This window comes from Cryptomeria japonica, chromosome 7 (assembly GCF_030272615.1).
Source record: "Cryptomeria japonica chromosome 7, Sugi_1.0, whole genome shotgun sequence".
NCBI classification, from domain to species: Eukaryota; Viridiplantae; Streptophyta; class Pinopsida; order Cupressales; family Cupressaceae; genus Cryptomeria; species Cryptomeria japonica.
In genome coordinates, this window is record NC_081411.1 from 415,931,657 (window position 1) to 415,947,347 (window position 15,691).

Sequence of the window (15,691 nt, forward strand, 5' to 3'; positions counted from 1 at the left end):
AAAAATCAAATATAATAATAATAATTAACTATCATTTTATTATATTTAAATAGACATTTTATTTATTTAACTAATTATGTCACATTTTTCACATACTAGACTATTTAATTTTTTATTTTATTTTTCTTATAAGATAATTCAAGTCTAATATCATATTAAATGATTATTTTGTTTATTTATTTTGATCATTTATTTTTCATTCTTCTTTAAAATAAAATAATAATTTTATTAGCTATTGTAGATAATCATTGTTTCATCTATGATTTGAAGTAGCATATGTTTATAATAAAATTATAGAACAACTCTTTGGAAATATAATTTGTCATTTTTTCTCTAAAATAAAAAAATAAAAAAATGACATTTTTCTTACCTAACCTATATAACTATTGGATTATTTATTTATCATGAGGCATAAATTTAGTGGGTTTTTCTCGAAAATAAAATTAAAAAATAAATAATGTTTTTCTTATCTAATCTTTGAAACCATTGGATTATCTATTTTCCATGAGTCATAGATTTAGTGGAAAATTATAGAAATAATCTTTCCCAAATCTAAATTTCCCTATTCTACTTGAAAACAAAACTAAATAAATAAATAATATTCTCTAACCTGCCTAGCATAACCATCTAATCACTTATTTTCAATGAGGCCTAAGTTTAGTGGAAAATTATAGAAACAACACCTTGAAAATATTAACTACCCTATATAACCATTGGATCATGACATACCCAGCTCTTTGAAAATTAAAACTATTGATTCACCTTAAAAATAAAAAAATATTTTACCTACCCTTCTTAACCATTGGATCACTTATTTCAAATCATTTATTTTCTTTACCTTCCCACTATCTACTTTGAGCAATTTTCATTTAGTTATTCTACTATTTATTATGCTTCATCCAACAATTTTTGTCAATGTGTCCCCCTCTATCTCATAGTCTTCACTTGCTTGAATGACCTAGGAGGTGTAGGCTTGTGGGTAAGGACCAAAGAGTGTTCAATTTTTTTTATGTTGCATGGCTATGACAATGGAAACCTATGATGGAGGAACTATATTACTAATGTTTTAATCAAACAAATTATTTGTTAATAATACAATAATATTAACTATTTCTTTATTATTTATGTCACAATATAGACCCTTGGAGAGAACATCTCTTTCTATATATAATAATAATTTAGTCTAACAAATTATTTAATATTAAACATAATAATATTAATTAATTATTATTTAATTATATTTAAATATTCACTTTTTCTTGTTAAACTATTTTTATCAACTTTGTCACATACTTAACTATTAAATTATTTATTTTCTTTTCTTATAAGATAATTCAAGTTCAATATGACATTTAAATATTATTTTAATTTTATTTATTTTGATAATTTAGTTTCCATTACTCTTTAGAATAAAATAATATTTCTCTTAGCTATTCTACATATAAGTTTATTATAAGTAGCTTTTTGGAAATATAAATTATGAATTTCTCTCTTTCTCTATAAATATATATGATAATTTGCTCAAAAAAAATATTTAAAATATAATATAATAATGTTAATAAATTATTATTTAATTATTTTTAAATATTCATTTATCTTATTTAACTATTTATATCACTTTTTTTCACATACAAAAATATTAAATTATTTATTTTCTTTTCTTATAAAATAATTCAAGTCCAATATCATATTTAAAGATTATTTTAATTTTAAGCTACATGAATATGACAATAGAAAAGCTCTCAAGTAGATGGAAGAATGTATACTACTTATGTTTTGGTTGAACAAATTATTTGATAAGAAATGCAATAATATTAATTATATATTTATAATTTATGACACAATATAGACTCTTGGAAAGAAAATCACTCTCTATATTCTCTCTTTCAATATAACATTTAAAGATTATTTTAATTTTATTTTTTTGGATCATTTAGTTTATGTTTTCTCTAGAACAAAAATGATAAATAAATAATATTCTTATTTACCCAACATAACCATCTGATCAATATGCCATACAACACAAGTATAGTGAAAAATTATAGAAACAAGTTTTTGAAAATTTGAACTACTCTTTGTGACTGTATCACTAGATAGTTAACTCTTTGAAAATTGAAACATTAATTTTCCTTAAAATAAAATAATATTTCTCTCACCTACCCTTCTTAACCATTGGGTCATTTATTTGGCACGGGGCATAAGTTTAGAGGAAAACTATAGAAAAAAATGGTTGAAAATTTTAACTACCCTATATAACCATTAGATCACAAGATAAGCAAATCTTTGAAAATTGAAACTATTGATTTGTCTTAAAAATAAAATGATATTTGCCACAAGGCATAAGTTTAGGGGGAAATTATAGAAACAACTCCATGGAAATATTTACTCCCTTATGTAAGAATTGGATCACCAGATAAGTAATTCTTTGAAAATTGAAACTACGGATCACTTATTTGTCAAAGGGCATAAGCTTAGTGGAAAAGAATAGAAACAAATCCTTGAAAATTTTAACTATCCTATGTAACCATTGGATCAAAGATAAGCAAATCTTTGTAAATTGAAACTATTGATTTTCTTTAAAAATAAAACAATATTTCTCTTACCTACTCTTCTTAACTATTGGATGACTTATTTTCCACGATGCTTAAATTTAGTAGAAAACTATAGAAACAACTCTTTGGAAATATTAACTACCCTATGTAACCCATGGATGATGATATAGACAACACTTTGGAAACTGAAACCATTGATTGACCTTAGGAATAAAATTACATTTCTCTTACCTACCCTTCTTAATTATTGGACGATGATATAGACAACACTTTGGAAATTGAAAGCATTGATTGATCTTAGTAATAAAACTATATTTCTCTTACCTACCCTTCTTAACTATTGGACGACTTATTTCAAACCATTTATTTTGTCTACTGACCCACTATTGACTTTGAGGAATTTCCATTTAGCCATTCAACTATTTAATTTGTTCTATTCGTCAATCTTCTCCATCAATTTCTCCCTCCTCTATCTCATTTCCTTCACTTGTTTGAATGGCCTAAGAGGTGTAAGCTTGTACGTTAGGATCAAAGAGTGTGTTCAAAAACTTTATGTTGCAGGGCTGTGACAATGAAAATCTTTCAATGTATCAAGAAAATTATACAAGTGAGTGAATAAGCCTTTCAATTTTGGATTCTTTTTTTTCATTAAGTTTTTTCTAGATTTGATTTTGTAACTTTTTTAGCATCAAAGTTTTTGGATCACACTCTATGATCCATCATCAAAATGTTTAAAGAATGCCATGTTATGTAAGATAGTAAGATAGTGCGCACACAGATCTCTTTCCACACTCAGCTACCTGGCCACCCTTAGCAATTGCAGCATTTCATTAATGGAGGATTCATTAGCACAAACACAACCCTCGAATGGGAACCCAACATCAAAAATACTTGAGGACAAAATTGTGATCTGAGTAGAACCCAAGAATATAGCAGATAAAACCAAATTAAACAATTCGTAAGAGTGCTCCCTATGTGTCAAAAAAAATAAACGCCGAAAAAATCACCGCATAGAAGATTCCTTCACAAAGCACTGGCCTCCTGAATTGAATTAACCATCAGAAATTGTTAGAAACATATGGAATGATATAGGCATTGCAAATGTTGTTTCTCATATCCATGCACAGAAAAATAAAATAGATACTTACTTATACTGCTAGTATATATTCAGAAAGCTTAGTTTTTCCTTGCTTTGTGTCAATTTAATAGAACCATTAATTGCTTGATCAAGCAGTTAATGGTTCCGTTAATTGCTTGATCAAACAGTTAATGATTCTGTTAATTGTCACAAAGCAAGGAGAATCCACAGCTTTCTCAAAATACAAAGTATCTATTTTATTCTTCTGTGTATGAACATGTTTATATCATTCCATATGTTTCTGTCAATTTCTGATAGTTAGTTCACTTCAGGAGGCCGGTGCTTTGTGAATGAATCTTTTAAGCAGTGATTTTTTTGGCGTTGATTTTTTTTTACACATAAGGACCACCCTTACGAATTGTTTAATTTAGTTTTATCTGCTCTATTGTTGGGTTCTATTCGTACCACAATTTTGTCCTCAAGTATTTTTGATATTGGGTGCCCATCCGATGTTTGTGCTAGCGCCCTGGTTTTTAAGAAAAGGGTATTAATGCATGTCCATAATTTGTGGATGCATGCACGGCATAAATTTTTTGTACATTGCTGAGGTTTCACCAATATTATACAGAAAAACGTTTATCTGGATGATAAAATGTGTTATTTTACTATGATTAATGATTTATTTTTATTATAATTTTTTACAAAAGAAGGAAATCACTCATCTAATGAAGGTTTTTAAGACCAGAAAAATATGTAGTGTTTTTGAATACTGGTCAATGGTTTATTTTAGTATGATGACTGAAAAGTTATCATTGATCTCATTGAATAAGTAACCCAATAGTTTTCTTTATTAATTTTAGATTTTCATTATGAAATAATGTGTTCTTGATTTACGATTTGAACAATATATACCAAATTCTTTAATGTTTTCAAAAATACATTATTGATATTATCTGTTTTTGAGATAAATTGTTTCCATTTTTTTGGGTACTTTCATTCATAACTAACTGAAACTAAAAATCCTTTTGAAGTGTCTCTGAAAGCTTCCCTAACCCACCGTGCAGAAATACGGTGACATTATGTTACATGGAATTAGTATGAAAGAGGAAATACCTAAATTTAAAGTGGCGTTGACAGACTAAGAAACTTTATCAGGTTTTCAACAAAAGGAGAAAATCAGTCATCTTTTGATTAAGGTTTTAAAACCTAAAAATCCTTTTGAAGAGCTTCTGAAAACTTCCCAAACTGAGCGTGGGGAAATACATGAAGTGGCGTTTTAGTGAAACATCCGTTTCTGTTTTTCACGCGTGGATGTTATTATTTCAGAGCTTTTTAAAGTGCTGTGGATGTTATTTATGTTATTCGTATCGCACGTGGTGGAATATGCTGTTGCTGGACAGATTGCATTTTAGGGAAGAAGCCAGACTTGTGGCATTTTGGCTAAGATCATTGCAGGCTGGCTGTTTTTGTTTTGGTTATCATGGTGGGAAGTTTTCCTTATTTTCATTACATTAAAGAGGATGGCAACTTTCTTTGATGATGACTTTTACGGTAAGGTCTGTTTTTTTGAGTGCAGTGGGTGCTTGAATTTCATCCATATGGTGTTATCTGTCTGCCAGTCAGATCCGCAGTTGGCTGCTTGATTTGGTAATCATGGTGGGATGAGTTTGGGTAAGTTGGTTTGCTGCAGCTTCTTCGTGATGTGGTATCGGTTAATCATTTTTTTAGCAGCTTTCTTTATCATGGTTTGCAGCCTGGTTGCTTGATTGAGTAATTATGTCTGGTTGTGCTTTGTTCACTCCTTGGACAAATGGGTTTGGTAATTATGTTTGGATATGTTGGTTCCTGCACTTTCTGTGTTGTATTGTGCTTTTCCATGGTTGCTTATATACCGGCTCTGTTTTTCTTTTTCCATGCTATTCACTCCTTTATTCTGGTGGTTCTTTTCATATGTTAAGATGCAAGATGCTCTGTTTCTTTCGAATGATTTTGTTAAGGCTTGGAAGATGGTGGTTGTCTTGGGGCCTTGGAAATTGCAGGTGGTATGGTATATGCGGTGGTTTCTCATCTCTCTTTTGCTTATTTGGCTATTTTTATGGGCTATTCTTTGACTTGGCCTCATTTTGGTTCCTTCGGGTTTCCAGCATCCCCTCCTTTTTCTTATATGGATTATTTTGTGTTTGCTTATGGTTCTTGCTAATCAGTGGCTTGGAGACTTGTTCTTTATAGGCAGTGGTTCGTGGTCGACTTTTTCTGCTGATCTTTCAGTTTTTTGGTGGATGTTGATCTTCCTGATGATTCGAATGGCAATTTATGCTTGTATGCCTCTCATGACAACTTCTTTTGTGTCTAATGAAAATAATGAAAAGATTATGTAATATGGGATGGGATTTTGGTGGAATGCGCCCAGAAGGCTTTTGTAATGGGTAGGTAGGCTTTGTGATTCTTGAGCAATACTGAAAGGTAAGTGTTAACAAATTTTAAAAGAGAAAATATTATTTATTTCAATTTATATAATTCTTGATATTAATCATTTTGAAGAGCTCAATATTTCAATATTAAATTAATCATTTTCTGTATTTATAATGTAAATATCTAATATAATATGATTGTGGATAGTGAAATATTTTGATTAAATTTTTTTTTTTAATGTCATTTAAAATATTTATGTGTTTATATATATTATAGAAAAACTTATATAAAGTTAATAAAGTATCAAATAATTTAAAAGTCTGGAATTTGCCGACTCTTGAAAAAAAGGGTCTGGTCATGGTGATCAAGTAGGATTTCTTTTCAGGTCTTGGCCAAGACTATTCCCCTTGCTACTAGTATTCCTAACGATGGTTTTCGTCTGCTCAAGAAGACGAAAGGTGACTATTAGGAGGTTATGCGGGCCTTTCTCAAAAAAGTGCCAATTTTTAAAGTTACCCAGACACAATGCAACAAAAACCGGAAGAAATTTGTTGTGCCTTTAGCACACACATGGAGCTTTCTAATTGGAAAATGGCACAAATCTACTAGGCTAAATGCAAAATCCCGATTTTAGAAAAGTAGTTGTTCAAGAAAGCTCAGGAATGGCAGGGCCCGGGAGAAATTTTCTCCCTCCTTTATCGCATTTCCTTCACTTGTTTGAATGGTCTAGGAGGTGTAAGCTTGTATGTTAGGATCAAAGAGTGTGTTCAAAAACTTTATGTTATAGGGTTATGATAATGAAAATCTTTCAATGTATCAAGGAAATTATACAAGTGAGTGAATAAGCCTTTCAATTTTCGATTCATTTTTTTCATTAATTTTTTTCTGAATTTGATTTTGTAACTTTTGTAGCATCAAAATGTTTGAATCACACTCTATGATCCATTATCAAAATGTTTAAAAAATACTATGTTATGTAAGATAGTGCACACAGATCTCTTTCCACACTCAGCTACCTCGCTACTCTTAGCAATTGCAGAGCATTTCGTTTTCTGCATTCTATTCTAAGATAGTCAACTAATCTACATATTTAACATGATGGAAGAAAATTGTAGCACCTAAATGGATAAGCTTACGGTACTTCATAGTGACTTTGTTGTTAATTTGCAATGTATACCATTAATTGTCTCGAGGATCACAGAACTCAACTGTATGTTGTCAACATATTCAACTGTTTGAAAGGGACTGTAGCTTTAGCGCAGCTATTGTTAACAAGTGCTTTCATTGCTTTCGTTGTAAGAACTTTCATGTTAGCTAGGAACTCTCGAGAGGATTTGAAGTTGAATGCTGTATTTTGAGCAAGAAACTCTTTTGTCTTCACCACGCCTCATGGCATTCCTAGATTCAACCTGAATGTGTGTTTTGTTTTGAGCTCCTTCAATTTGCATGTAATTATTTTCTTCCCATGACTATTATAAATCTTTCGGTTTGCTAAATCTCTTATTCGAAATGCAGGTAATCACATTCATGATCTCAGAGTTGCATTAATTTGTTAATCTTATTTTGAGGTTTCAAATTCCATTGTGACAGCTTCTTTTTATTTAGCAATCGATATTGAATTCGTTCTTAAAACAATCTTGGATACACTTCAAAACCTTTACCTCCTTTTTTTAACCTCAAGGCATTTTTTTAATATCATCCTACTATTTGACAATGATAACGAGTGATTTATGAAGTCCAAGACGTCATTGTGTCCAATATTATATAGATGTCTATTGTAAATGGTAAAAGTAATAAATGTGTAGATCTTTTACCTCTCTTTACCTCCTTTCTTTGATCTCAAGGCATTTTTTTTTAATATAATCCTACTCCTTGACAATGATAACGAGTGATTTATGAAGTCCAAGACGTCATTGTGTCCAATATTATATAGATGTCTATTGTAAATGGTAAAAGTAATAAATGTGTAGATCTTTTACCTCTCTTTACCTCCTTTCTTTGATCTCAAGGCATTTTTTTTTAATATCATCCTACTCCTTGATAATGATAACAAGTGTTTTATGAAGTCCAAGACGTCATTGTGTCCAATATTATATAGATGTCTATTGTAAATGGTAAAAGTAATAAATGTGTAGATCATCATAATCAAAACTTGCAAATTTTCACTAATCAATTACATTCCCATTTAATAAGTGTTGTAGAGACAAATTTTAATAACATAAATATTGAACTTACTATCACCATGCACCAAAGTAACAATTCAATCCATGCACTTGATGGACAGCTATATGTCATTGATAGAATTAATGACAAACCCACACATGGCATGCTCAGTAATCACGTATGCATGGTAAATGTGGTTATAGATGAATTTCTTTACACACATGAATTGAATCAAGAAACTTAGATACTTCCTTAGGTATTTCCTTGAGTCCCACTCCAACTCTTATCCTTGAGGGTCCTATGATGTCTATGGATATGAAACTAATTCTTCTTTCTATATAAAAGCACAAAGCTATGTCACACTTTTATAAAGAAAATGACCAATGCTGATTAAGTTGAATCAATAGAAAGTGAAATATATGTTTTGAATTTTGAAATGATGTAAACTAAATATATATTTTTTGTAATTACATCATCTTGACATAGACTCTTTTCTCTAGTACATCAAATTGTTTTCAAAAAATTTTAATAAATTTTAGTATTTTTCTTTTACAAGATAATCAACCTTATATTTTAGTGTTGATGACCCACTTTCAATAAAAATAAAATAAAATATAAATTATAAAAACTAATTAAAATATTAAAAGATATATATTTTGAAAAATTCACTTATAGATCTATGAAAAGGTATTTTTATATTTCAAAAAAAATATTATTTATAAGAGTAGGAGTTGTTGAAACATCGAGTTTTAAAAAACAAATTTTAAAATTGGTAATTAAACCCAAAGTGGGATAAAATAAACATTTAGTGGACAATTCCAATTGGAAAAGTTGTGCTTTTACCCTCCCCATAGGTAATGAGTGAACCAAATCCTACCCTAGGTATCATTCCCCTTCCTAGAGAGTTTGATATGTATACTATGTTTGCATCTCATCCATTCTATAAATGAGAATGAGAAAAAATCCCAGCGCCATCTAAAACACCTCCTATAGATCTCAACCTTTATGGTGCAGTGGCACCTAGTCAACTTTTGTAAATATGGTCACATGTTAAGTGTTTAGAAGTCTTTTTTGGTATAATAAGATATATTTAGATCATTTGCAATGTAATAAGTCGCATGGGTCAGTTTGAGTATATTTTGTCATTTTTTGTAATTTGTTGCAAACGTTGCTTTGCAACTTTGTAATTTTATCATATTTGGAAGTTGAAGGATCAGGTAATTCAAAAGCTAGTTGTAACTGATTATTGTTGGTTGGAAAAGGATTAAATATGGACTTCAACTCTAATTACATGGTTGGAGGTGGTTGGAGAAGGGCGTGGTTACATTTTTTAAGTGAAATTCAATAAAGACATCTTTGTTTCTGCAAATCGAGATTTTTCTTCACTGTTCTTTATTGTGGTACAGACCTGTACAATTGTTTTATGATATGAGACCAATGGGAAATGAAATTTAATTGAGTCTACTTCATTTTTATTTTTGTGGCATCAATTTTCATTAAGATTTATGAAAGTTATGGCTATTTTGGTGAAATCAGTTTTGTAGCAATCCTAGGGTTTTACACAGGAGCAGACTTGCTTTTTCCCTAGTCTGTACAAAGGAACCACAACCCATTTTCACATATGTTATATAAATCTCAAATGGGTATTTTGAATTGAAGTTTTCTTTCTTAGAGATCAGTTCTGGTTTGAAAGTTATGAGCGAAAAACCTCATTTACTGCTATAAGTTTGTTCATGAAATTAGACCTAGTTGCAACATTACCTGTCAATTTTTTACCCCTTAAATTTAAAGTAAACCCTATCTATTCCAAATTATGTTTTAAAATGTCCAAATGGGTATCAAAAATTAATTTTAGTTTTGTCCTATGAGTCCCGTGTTGAAAGTTATGCCCTGTCAGACCTATCTGGAGGGCTATTAGGAAAGAGGTCTAGTTGTGAACAATATACCATTGAACCATCCCAAAGACTTGTTGGGAGTGCTTGATTGAGTTTGTATAGATATAATAAGCCCTTCTCTACATCACTTTATAGTTTCCTTATGTTCCTCCTTCTATTCCTAGAGAAAAGGAAGATAAGGAATTGATGTTACCCCACCTCCTTCTATAAAAACTCTAAGTTGTCACTAGAAAAATATAATGCAAGAGAATGCCACATGAGATGTCATTCTATATATTATTATCTTAATACAAAAAGTGAGACTTCCTCTAAATAGTTAGATGTTGATTTAGTCTTACGTATCCAACTTTCCTTACCTTTACCTACTCCTATGATTGAACCTTATCTTGCCCAACCCAGCTGAAAACAAAAGTTGTTGATTTTGACGGATTCTTCTATTCCCTATTATTCTACTATGGCACTCCCTTGTACCCTTGTACCCATTTTCCCCCATAGAGTTCCCCAAACTTATACCATGATGTGGCGTACATAGAAGATGACCCCATCATTGTTCCCCAACTTGTAATTCCCCAAATTTCCTACCATGGCTGGTTACAATAGTCACATAGAATAAATACGCATAACATCTTATATAAATAATCAAATATTTCCCATATGGACAATGTATTAAACTAGTCATAGGTAGTAATACAACATGAATCAACAATATATCTATTATGCTATGTCAAAATCATAAAATGATGCATATTAATTTAGAAGTATGGAGATATACATAGGATTATTACATTATGTATGGAAATCCATACGACAACCAATATATAAATCACACTACTGAGTATTATTTCTTTCCTTGTGATTCAATTTCCTTTTTCCTTGTTCTCAATTTCCAAATGAATAAGTTGGGTTAGAAATACTTTTCACTTGATTAAAGACCAAATTGTGATCACTAGACGGACTACTAAGTATTAATATCTTATAAAATATTAGGTCTAAATCCTTTGATCCATTTCCTTGGATGTTGGAATGGTCTCTTATATAATTCCTCCGATGCCAAGAAGTCATCTTCTTTCCCAAGGTTATGTCGGCTATGAAGAGACACCTCCTTTTATGTGATTGTAGCCCTTCATCTCTTTACCAAAAGACACATTGTTTACTTCTAAACCGTTTTTCCTATCTTAACTATTAATCATTAAAGAATAATTTTGTGAATAAAATCATTGTATTGATTGAGGAGAACGAGCAATACACAAGGTTGGTGGTGATGACCAATTTGATTGCAAGAGATAGATGATTGAAGCATAAGTTTTTATCTTATGAAATTGTGGAGTCTTACCTTGTAAGACAATTTCATCACTAATAATAGAAAATATGATTAGGGGCATAATGTCCAATCTCCCCATCCAAAATTTGATTGTCCTTAAGCAATGATCATTTTAACTAAATCTTCTCAATGGGAGGATCTCTAACTAAATTTTGAATTTTTTTAACCTTAAGACAAGTTTTCTCTCATCAATTGTACTTGTAAGAACATTTTTTGTTGTTCCTATGGATATCTCTTCAAGACAAAGCAAGGGATGAGATCCTTATGTCTTAAGATGAATATTAGAAGCATGAAACACATCTATAAGCATAACATCCCACCAAGAAAACCTAGAGGAAAAAGCTAACTTAAGCAATTAAAGGTGAAATATATATTTTTTAAACTGTTTAATAATGTTTTAAACAAAAGAATTATAAGAAAGGTTCTAAAATGCACAAGCGGAAGTCAAATTAAATCTTTCCCCTAAGATTTCCTAACGTTGATACAAATTTAATCTAACATCAGTTTAAGCTACTGTTACTAACAAGAATAGCATTTCTAAAATAAAAAACATATTTCTAATGAATGATTAAAGTATTCCATTAAAACTAAATATTTAACTACACAATTGCATTGCATTCCATAATCAATTTTTTAAACTACTTCTAAAGAAACCCATTACAACAATTAACATAACATAAAGAGCAATGATTAACAAACATATCCACATTTAAATTTAAAGTCAATATTGCCAATTCCTAACATATAACCTATCAGCTAATTCTCAATACATACACATCAAATATACATCATGAATATTCCATAGTTTACATCATGGTTACATTATAGATAAATTACATACACCTCATAGGTACATCATTTACAATATCGCCATGAAGACATGAATATACATATGATTACAAAAGGTACACATAAGTATCAAGTCAAATACATAAGGTCTACATCTGAAAAAAATGAGATGTCCCTATCCATGAAAAGTATTCAGGAACATGAATGAATCCAATCCACACAAGGCCACGAACAAAACCCCTGATGGAAGAAGGCAACTACCACCCGACCATGTGGAACTTGAAGCTCCACCCCCTGTGCTAGGAGATAACATAAGGCCCTCAAGCACACAAGCAAAATACACACTACATGGTCTAAACAAAGGTCTACCGAGTAAGGACTCAATCAAACTCACAAAGATAAAATGTCAACACAAAGTAATTCCAAAAGTCTCAGCACAGGATCATAACAAAGGTGTACACAAGGGAGGAGTGTCATCGCATAACTTGATATGGGTTATCCTGGCAGGTCTCCATAGGCCCCGACCCCCATCCTGAGTTACCTTGGCAGCTTCTCCCGATGCTCAACCCCCATTCAAACTCATGCAAAACCAACATACCTTTCAAGAGAACAAGGTAGTTGATCACGTCATTCTAGGCTGGTGCAGGAGCTCCTAAGGTCTAGTAAATTTGTCAATTTGGTGTTTTGAGTCTTAGGAGTTAGGGTTAGGTCTATTTTGATTCATTAAGGTCCATCGAGACCATTTATAATGTTATTTCATGTTTCTGGGTCTGTTGGTCAAAATTGGAGTCATGATTTTCAAATTTGTAAAGTTGCTCAAAATGTTGTCATTTATGTCATCAAGATAAGTTATACCGATAAAATGTCATTGTGATAAAATATTGTCATTACTATTATCGGGATAGGTTAAACTGATAAGGCATCATTGTTGTTATCGGGATAGGTTACATTGTCAGATTTGCAAAATCCTATTTGGTCGACTTTGAATAGTTATTCTGATAAGATATTAGCATCGAGATAGTTGACCCGATAAAGCATCGTGGTGGCAAAAAGTTATCATCGGAATAGTTAATTCGATAAGGTTGTCGTCAAGATAGTTTACACTATCTGGATTACAAAATATTGTTCAACTGACTTCGATGGGTTATACCGATAGACCTCTAAATGTCTTGTTTGGCATAAGCTATACCGAAATGAGCAACATCGGGGTAGTTTGTTCTATCGAAATCACATGAAATTGTTGCTCCGCCTTGAAGGGTTATTCTGATGGGTGATCAAGAAGACATTTTCAGAATTTCTATTCCAATACCGGTGTCTAAGAGTGATTTATCAGCTTGGAATTGCTATTCTAATACCTGTGTCCGACAACAACTTATCAATTTTTGAATTTGAACAGTCATGCAATCCAATGGTCATGGCGGGAAAATTTAAATTTGGTATAAATTGTATGAGCAACGGGTAGAGAGGGAAGAGAAGGAGAGAACTATAAGTTCTGCAATGTAAACTCTATGATTGTTTTCGTTCAATAATGAAATCATTGACACAAAATTGGAAGCATATTCTCTGTAATTCACCCTATTTCTGCAATTTTCTCTAATTTTGTGTTTACATATTGTTGTTTGAATTAAAACTATTTAAGTGAGAACATGTGGGTGTATAAGTGTGTGTAATGTTCCATTTGCCGATGATTGAAATTCTGAACTAGAAAGATTTTGCAATTTTTTTCACGGGGTTGCCTAGCTAGTTAGGATAGCTAGGGTTCTAATAGAAAAATGACTATTTCTCCCTAACTTGATTGTCAAAACACCTTGAAACTTGGTGTGAGGTCCCAAGAGGGGTTAGAGGGTAGAATCAACATCAAGAAGAGGCATCAGTCTAATTATATCTATAGTTACAATTATGGTTGCTAATTTGATGAGCATATAAGCTTAAGTTTTGTTGCAATTTGACTGTTAATTTGGTAGCAAAGAGTCCCTGTAAGGGTACTCCGTGTTTTGAATTTTGTAGGTCTAAAGGGAAGGGGTTTTTGTAATGCATCAAGTGGTATCAAAGCGAGGGAGTAGTTTCCTTGAAATGAGATAGTTGGAAGTTGAGAGAAGAGTAAGTGATATCAGACAAGATGCCTCCTAAGAACGTTGGTACTGCCAGAGAGTTGCAAGAGTTGAGAGAGAATAATACAAGGTTGCAGTAGTCCTACAATGTTGTGTTGGCAAGGATTGAAGCCTTAGATTCTAATTAGAGAAGTAATGTTGATTTGGGAGATGTGAGTGAAGAGGAAGAAGAAGAGTTTCAAGAAGCGGAAGGAGAAGAGCAATTGGACCCTGAGGAACAGAGGACAGTCGGTCTTCTAAAAGCAGTTCAAGGTGATAAACATAAGGTGAAAGTTGAACTTCCTATGTATGGAGGTAATTTGGATGAAGAAGATCATCTAGATTGGATTGCAGCTATGGATAATCACTTTGAATGTGAAGATGTTCCTGATGAGCAGCAGGTGAAGATAGAAAAGACAAAGCTAAAAGGACATGCATTATTATGGTGGGACTATGAACAAGCAGGGCTAGGATAGATGTACTTTGTTATGATGAAGCAACATGAGAGGGCGGGGAGGGCAGGACATGAGGCTGTGTACTATAAAGGATTATATCATTGGGTGGTCCCAACAGAGAAGAGAGCAGCATCGTACACAGAGAGTGTACGTTCTCATAGGACCCACAACCAGCGTCCGACGTAGAGCCAACAGTCCGACGGATCGATGGGAATGAGACCACCTAGGATAGGGGAAGGAAAGGGATCCAGAGGAGGAGAAGGAGATGAGGAGAGGGTTGGAGATACAAGAGGGGGGAGTTAGCTCCATATGACCTTATGTATTATTTTTTACCCTTCGGGGCGACCATTGTACAATGACTGTTATATTAATTTTTGAGAGACATATATATGCGATATATAATTTTTGGCGGCCCTTATTCATTCATGTATTTTATTATGGACATTATGATGGACATTATTTATTGTTTTATGATGTGATGCATTGATGATGATTATGGATGTTTTGTTTTGACATGTTTGTGATTCAGGATGGATGCTTACTTATGCCAATACTTATGATATGTTACTAACACTTTGGTGAGTGCAGGATGGATACTTATATATGGATGTGTTTATGATATATTACTAACACTTTGGTGGATGCAGGATGGTTGTTTATGTGGATGCATATATTTTGGGATTTATTTTTGAAAGATGTATTATTTTTGGATTTTTTGATGATTTTGAGAATACATAGTGTGATTTAATGGATTAATCCACTAGTACAAAAACAACAATATATGACTTAAAAAACTACCAAAAATTGCATATAAATGACTAAATTTGATCACGTGACTAGTATTAGTTTATTGCCAGTCATTAATCATGCGACCAAATTTATGAATAAACTATTTTAGTCATTTATGGGTTGTTTTGATTGATCAATTTGGTCATT

At 31.7% G+C, this 15,691-nt stretch overlaps 1 pseudogene; it reads left to right on the forward strand.

The window, feature by feature from the left end:
- Positions 1–15,691, forward strand: part of LOC131855834 (elongation factor 2-like) — a 47,495-nt pseudogene that overhangs the window by 14,722 nt on the left and 17,082 nt on the right.